At 47.5% G+C, this 7892-nt stretch overlaps 1 pseudogene; it reads right to left on the minus strand.

Annotated features, from left to right (window-relative positions):
* Positions 1-1532, minus strand: part of LOC112067977 (serine/threonine-protein kinase N2-like) — a 12746-nt pseudogene extending 11214 nt beyond the window's left edge.
* Between the last annotated feature and the right edge of the window lie 6360 nt (positions 1533-7892).

A 7892-nucleotide genomic window follows, 5' to 3' on the forward strand; every position in this document is an offset into this window, starting at 1 on the left:
ACATAGAACAAGGACAATCAGAGACCCGAGGTGACAGGAAACAAGGACAATCAGCAGATGGGGAAGGGAGGAAAGAGGTGCGGTAAGTACAGAGGGATCAGCAGATGGTTGGTTAGAGAGGACAGTACCTTGGTGGATCCGTTGGCGTAGATTGGAATCATGTTCTCGGCTCCCTGTTTGACCTTGAGCTCGATGTTGAGCTGTCTCTCCAGGGCGGCAATGCGGTCCTGGCTTGCTGACGAGCGGCTCTCTGCCCCCGGGGACTGGGGTGGGTCATCTGGGGGTCAAAGGTCAGATACATGTTGTCATTGCAATACCAACACAACACCTTGAGGTAAATCTACCATGGCAACCAACATCTCCATAGCCTGGCTATGACTATGCATTGGTGACACATAAAACGAATGGAATCGTCTAAAAACATACCCTTGTTGTCGTCTCCTCCCTTGACCATGATGTGAGCGTCCAGCTCCTGTAACTGAGCATGCAGGTCTTCCAGCTTACGGTTGGAGCTGCGTAGTTGGGAATCCACCTAATAAATAACACACAACAACCGATGACATTCATATAGCGCCTTTCCAATGCTCATAGCACTTTACAKCAATGCTCGTCGGTGAATGCGTAATGTGTTGTGTCACTATGTTACTACACTTTATTTGAGGAGATCCAATAAACACAATAAAACGAAACAAAAACTATTATATTACATTGTAAGAGGGGGGACTTATACTAAGAGTGTAAGGGGAGGAAACCTATCCTACCTGGGAGGCATTCCTCTTATCGGTGGTGGCCCTGCGGAGGTTGTCAGCTCCCTCCTTGATCTTCAGCTCCTTCCTGATCTCCCTGCGGATCTTCTCCCTCTGCTCATCAAGACGCTGCTGCACCGTGGTGTCTGAGAAGTCCGAGCTCTGGTCCAGACCCAGCTGCTCTAAGACGGACAGCCCACCTGGGTCACTCTGGATAGGGGGAAGAGGGAGCGGAAGGATGAGGGGTGAAAAAGGGGAAGGAGAGAGAGGAAAGGGGGTAACAGAAGACAGAAAGAGGGAGAGGAAGGAAATGGGAAAGAGGATAGAAAAAATATTAGCATGTGTTTGTAGAAAACTCAAGTGCAGGMCAGATACATATTTCAGGAGGATGATAGCTAGCTACAACGTTCAAGACTTCACATCTCTCTAGTCCATAGTCCCCCCTGCAATTGCCAATGTTTTGAGCTCTAAATCTGAACTTGACTGTACAGTCAGAGACACAGTGGTTACCACAAGCTGCAATTCCCTCAGGGAGAAAGTCAGCCAGCAAACCAGCCAAACAATCAGGGAACCAGCGGGAGACAGAGTGAATCACTGCTGGAGAAATCACAGCCCTGTCCCCCCAAAACCGTAAACAATACAAAAACAACACATCACCTCMTGGCTGTCGTCGTCCTCAAACAGCCCATCGCCATACCAACACATGGTACCCTTTCACCTTCAAATTACAACCGCCAGACCACAGCGACAGAGAACCTCTGACAACGCCGCCTGCTAAAACCACACCAAGGCTCATTGAGTTGGAGTAGAGAAACAGAAAGGAAAAGATAGTCAGGGTTGTAGAGGAGTAACGTTAGGGGGGGACAGGATATCCGTCCCACACCAGCTCAGGCCCTTCCTGTTTCCTGCCTGTGTAGCTCTGCTATCAGGGAGAGAGAGAGAGGGCCCCGTTCCAAACATACTAAAATGCATCCTTCCGTCCTGTCTTCTWTGAAGTAAATGACTAACCATGTTTCCATCCACTGTTTTTATGTGAGTAAAATCATAGCGTATATAAAAAAATATTTAAAAAAAAAACGACAGCTGTGATGGAAACGGGAAGTGTCGGTACAATTTTATAAATGCCGACAGATCATTTGTCCGTTCAACACGGTGGGATCTTTTTGTGTCGGTAAAATGTATTATGCGAGAAATGGCGGTGGAAACACCATTATGTGCAAATATTGATATAATAACTTGGAGTCACGCGATGACATGTTGTGTGGTCCTCCCACTACGACTCTAGTAACCATGCAGTTTAAATTAGGCTACAGATGAAATATGTTATGAACTTCACAGGGTGGTGAAAGTGCAAGGTGATGAGCTTGATGCTCCTTTCCAATAAATACCCAGGGTCTCATTCTGGTGACATGATCATCAATGCTTGACTGCCGTTTGACAAATAAAAATAATCTTGAGCTTATCCATTAACCTCATCGTGTAGCCTACCCGGCACTGTATCTGCAAGATTTTGACTATAGCGACAGTACCAAGACCAGAGTGGGCACGTTCGCTTTTAACGCAACAGCAAACTACCGGTAGAGTTGAAAATGCAATGCAAACACTGACTGACGACCAGGCACGACTTCACACCATCATTAAGTTTGGCGATGACCAACATCGGTTGGCCTGATCACGACACCGATGAGAAAGCCTATAGGGAGCTGGTCAGAGAACTGGCCGGGTGGTGCCAGAACAACACCTCTCCTCACGTGATCAAGAACTAAGGAGCTGAATTGTGGATACAGAAGAAGGAGGACCGAGCACGGCCCCCATTCTCATCGAGGGCTTAGGTGGAGCAGGTTTGAGAGCTTCAAGTTACTTTTGGTGTCCACATCAACCAACAATGAACGATGTCCAGCACCACAAGAGCATCATGAAGAGGCAGACAACACCTTTTCCCCTCAGGAGACTGAAATGATTTGGCCATGGGTCCTCAGATCCTCAAAGGTTCTACAGCTGCACCATCGAGAGCATCTGACTTGTTGATCAACTGCCTGGTACGCCAACTGCTCGGTCCTCTGCCGCAAGGCACTACAGAGGGATAGGTGCGTATGGCCAGTACAATCACCGGAGCGAAGCTCTGCCCCAGACCTTCTATACAAGGCGGTGTCAGGGAGGCCCAAAAATTGTCAAGACTTCAGCACCCCTAAGTCATAGACTTTCTTCTGCTACCCGTCACGGCAAGTGGTACCGGAGCGCAAGTCTCGGTCCAAGAGGCTCTCTTAAACAGCATCCCCAACCTAAGACTAACTGAACATCTCAATCATAATGGCTGACCCCAGACTACTTGCATTTCCCGCCCCCCCCCCTCCTTATTTTACGACTGCTGCTACTCTGTTTATTTTTACATAAGTCACTTTAATACCATCTACCTAATGTTTCATATTTTCACTAAACGGTGGCCCCGCACATTGACTCTGTACAGGTACCCCCTGTATATAGCCTCACTATTGTTATTTTACTGCTGCTCTTTAATTATTTAAAACTTAAGCGAAAAAGTAAATTGTGTGTGCACTACGTCATCACGCACTGATTTTTATCTGCAATAAGTCAGTTTGCTGGAAACACAACTGGTGAGAAAATKTTCATATTTTCTTTATGCAGATTTTAGAATATTCTCATGRAAATCTTTTGCCAATTGGATGGAAACCTAGCTACTAATARACATGGCTGAGAGTGGGAAAGCTKTGAACCCTTGGCTTTCACCAATCAAAACGTGTTACATCCGWGATTAGTGATTACCTTATCGAAGGATGGAAGGACACACTTCAAAACTACTGGAACGGGGCCAGTCAAATAAGTATGGGAGGATGAGCCTTTTTGACCTTTGACTTCCTCTTGAGTTCATAATGTGCACTGGACTGAGTGCCGTGACCACTAAAAGCTAACCACTACTCTTTAACAAGAGGGACAAGAAGCAGAGTAGAGAGCAAGAGAGCATCCTTGCCCTGGCTGTCAGCTCACATTACAGGAAAGAAGGAGGAAGGGAGGCTAACGGTTAGCAAGCGCCTCATCCAGATCATATGACAGGAAAAGGCCAACGGTTAGCTAGCGCCTCAGCCTCTTCCTATCATATCTGTTGGATAACGGATAGCTAGCGCCAACATCCATCTGATATGATAGGAGCGGCTAATATAAAGTTAGCCCTTAGCACTTCCTGCCTGTGGTTCCTAGTGAACTCACTCTAGAACCCTGGGGCTAACGGCTAGCTAGCGCCAACATCCATCTGATATGATAGGAGCGGCTAACCTAAAATTAGCCCTTAGCACTCCCTGCCTGTGGTTCCTAGTGAACTCACTCTAGAACCCTGGGGCTAATGGCTAGCTAGTGCCAACATCCATCTGATATGATATGAGAGGCTAATGCTAGCAGTTAGGCTCTAGGACCCTGGGGAGGTGCTCCGGGCCCAGACTGAGTGGGTGGGAGGTTTGCAAGGTCTTCGGGCCGACGCGACCTGAATTAAAGATGACAAAGTTTGCTGCTGTGTCTGTAAAGCATGGAGGAGGAGAGCGAGGCGAGAAAACCTYTYGCTCTGCAGACTGGCTGGTGCACTCCCTGCACTATACTGTTAGCCTGGTTAGGGAAACACTGTACTGTAGTGTAGAAAGCAGTGGGTGTTGAGTTGACTGGGGTTTCAGCATGACTGTGCTGCTTTGTTGTGTTCTACTTCTGCCACATCACAGGTCTAGAGGACGCCTGAACTGAACCCATGTCTGTTTCTGCTTCAGGAACTTGGTTTGCTGGCGAGGCAATGTTGTTGAACGCAGAAAGAGTCTGGTACACAGGATGTCTGAACTGTAGCCGTGCTGCCAGTCTGTTTCTGCTTTAGCAAACTTGTTGTCTAGCCACATCAGTGTGGCAACTGGCAGGGCAATGATGTAACCAGTGTTGTTGAATGTAGAAAGAGTCTGGTACCCAGGTTAGCTGAGCTGGCCCTTAGCACAGGAAGGCCAAGGTTGATTATTTGGTAAATMTTTTCTTAACTCTTCTTGAACTGCACTGTTGGTTAAGGGCTTGAAAGTAAGAATTTCACGGTAAGGTCTACACTTGTTGAATTTGGCGCATGTGACAAATAAAGTTTGATTTGATACCACAAAGAGATGTCCTTTATATAGAGAGTGTGTGTGGGGGAGGGGTTGCAGGTGAACACAAAAGATAGTAACCCTGATAGAGGAAGTTAGTGTGTGAGGTTACTGTGGGTAAAAGTTGCACTTCGGCACAGATCTAGGATCAGCTATGTCCAAATCCTGACCTTGACCATTAGTGGGGAAAACACAAAACTGACCTCAGATCAGTGTCTAAGGGCAACTTCGTCCCACTCCAGTTACTGCACCRACAGAGCTCCAATTAAATGGCAATTGAATTAGGCCTATATCATCGTCAACACTGCAAGTTGTCCAGCTGCTCCTAGACCCGCTCGGACTTTCACACAACTGCACCAATGTGTAATAAGTAGCCTTCAGGTATCCCCAACGCAGTTAATACCGATAGAGGTCATGACTGGCTAATTCAATAGATAGTGGTGCCATTAGCTATACGCTAATAGAGGTTAATTCAATAAGACCAGCGGAGGACAGAGAGAAGAGACGGAACTGAAGAGAAGGAGAGAACATGGTCAGAGTGCATTAGAATGTCACGATGGAAAACTTCCTGCTCCGAGATAATGATTTGAACAGAGATACTGAACAGAGATACTGTCAACACACACTACTGGCACGAGATACTGTCGCCCACGCTCACACACACACACACACACAGAAAGCTGACACTCACTCACATACACCAAAATCCCTGACTTAAACGCTCTACATTACAGCAGGTCTCTGGAGTGTGTCGACACCTATGACCCATTGCCAGGGTATTGTTATTGTAGAGGGTGTGATCTGTGTACTGACTGGACTCATACTTCATCCCGTCGTGTGTGTGTGTGTGTGTGTGTGTGTGTGTGTGTGTGTGTGTGTGTGCCAGAGAACCCAGATACACCGCCGTGAACCATTGACACTCCCCTGCGACTCCATTCCATTGTGACGTAATGGAGCTCACAGGTCGTCCATCTTGGGAAGTCTTCTAGGGTCACCAGACATACACAAACTTCAGTGAAAAACGTGATCAAGGCGCCAAAGCAGAGGCACTGACAGAGTCTGTGTGTCCTGGTTGCCGGTCCCAAATAAAGAGCAGATATTTATTACACCCGTCTTTATGGTACACAGAGTCTATCTGACAGGAGTGTGTGTGCGACTGTGTGTGTGTGTTACATCCAGAGGGAGTGTGTTCTGTGTCTTGATGGGGGAGAGAGTACAGTCAGTATACAGTTAGAGCAGAGGGCCTCTCATGAGGTAAACAGACAGTTTCTCTCTCTGTGCTCACACTTCTTGGCAGTCTACACAGTGTATAAACACACACACACCCTATGTATGGGGCCGTGGCTGGTGAACACACACACACACAGGCACGTATACAGAAAAATGTGTGCCCGTATGCAGGTACAATGGCTGCTTTTTGAAATAGGGTTTCTGTACTAACTTAGTACGCCTAATCAACTTTCCCTCTCATCAAGTGCAACATGGTCACATCTTTCTGTTTGCCTACTTGCAACAGCAGGRAATAACCAGTTACCACATATAAAGTGGATGAGAAGGCAGACGGGGGAGATGTTGAGAGACAGGGAAAACAAGTGGAAATAGCATGTCATCCCCAGGGCTTGGAGAGAGAGAGGGAGAGAGGGAGGCAGGGCGCAGGTGCGATAAAGAGAACGAGAGCGCACACCTGCAGCTGTACTGCCCGTATGTCTCTCAGTGGCTCCAGCCCCGCAGTAACGAGAGAGAGAGATGAAGGGAGAGACAGAGAAATAGAGAGAAAGGCAGCCAGACTAGTGGAGGACCGTGAGAGAGCGAGAGTAGTGAGATAAAAGATTCTAGGATAAGTAGAGACAGAGGGAACACAGAATGCAAGAGAAAGAGAGGGAGCCAGGGCGAGCAGTGTGAAAGAAAGAGAAAGACAGATAATGGCTGTAGGACGAGCGGCCAGAGAGAAAGAGAGGGAGCATGCGGAGTGAAAGAGAGAGGGGAAGTGGAAAGCCAACACAAACAAAGAGAAACAGCACGAGGGGGACAGGAAGAGAGAGGCAGATGACGCACAGCTGGGCCAATGCGACATGGAGAGAGAGGACAGAACGAGACGGACGGGGGACAAAACAAATGTAGCCAGGAGTACAAAGAGGAGAAGGAGACCCAGACAAGAGGAAAAATAGCCTAGTCATTCAGCTAGAGACAGAAAATAGAAAGCAATTTAAAAACATTATGAGAAGTGGACATGGAGGGAAAGAATAGTAAGCAGACAATAAAGGAAGTAAACAGCTGCCTGTAAKGCAAACTGACATAAACAAGAGAGACCCAGAAACTCAAAAATACAGACACTTGTGAATTGAATGTACCAAGACACAAAATGAAACACATATTGGACGGACGGACACAGACAGACCCACAGCCATGGGAAAGAAGGCACAAACACTGACTACAGCAACAAACAGACAGTACAGCACAATATGTACATACGCGCCCTTTGAACCCTACCGCTGTGTCAGGGTGACCTCTGTCTTCCGACCGCTCCCCCGGGCTCTCCCCCACCGCCTCTTCGCTCGCCATCACCCTCCTTCTCTTGCTCCCTCCCTTCCTACCTCTCTCTGAAAGTCTCCCCCCCTAGAGCACTGCTTTATCTCTCCCTGCTCAAACCCACCGCCAACTTCCCTCTTCAAAAGGGAAGAGAGAGAAAAAGGAAACTACAGGGGAACTAGAGAGGGAAAAGGCTGCCTGGTCGAGAGACGAGAAAAGAAAGAGAGCCCTTAGACGGACGGAAAGGAAAAAAAGAGACCGAGTGTGACAGATCTCTACCCTGCACAGCTTCCTGGTCTTTGAGAAAGARAGAGAGAGCAAGAAAGAGAGCCAAAAAGCGAGAGGGAGAGAGAGCAAGAGTGTGTAATTGTAAACATTCATTTAGGCAGGGTCGTTCTAGAGACTGAACATCAGAGCGAGAGGAGAGCAGTTCTATGTGCTCATTGTGTGTGACAGAAAATATGACCAGAGGGCATAATAACAGAGGTACTGA

The sequence above is a fragment of the Salvelinus sp. IW2-2015 genome, unplaced genomic scaffold (assembly GCF_002910315.2).
Source record: "Salvelinus sp. IW2-2015 unplaced genomic scaffold, ASM291031v2 Un_scaffold19, whole genome shotgun sequence".
Classification (NCBI taxonomy): Eukaryota; Metazoa; Chordata; class Actinopteri; order Salmoniformes; family Salmonidae; genus Salvelinus; species Salvelinus sp. IW2-2015.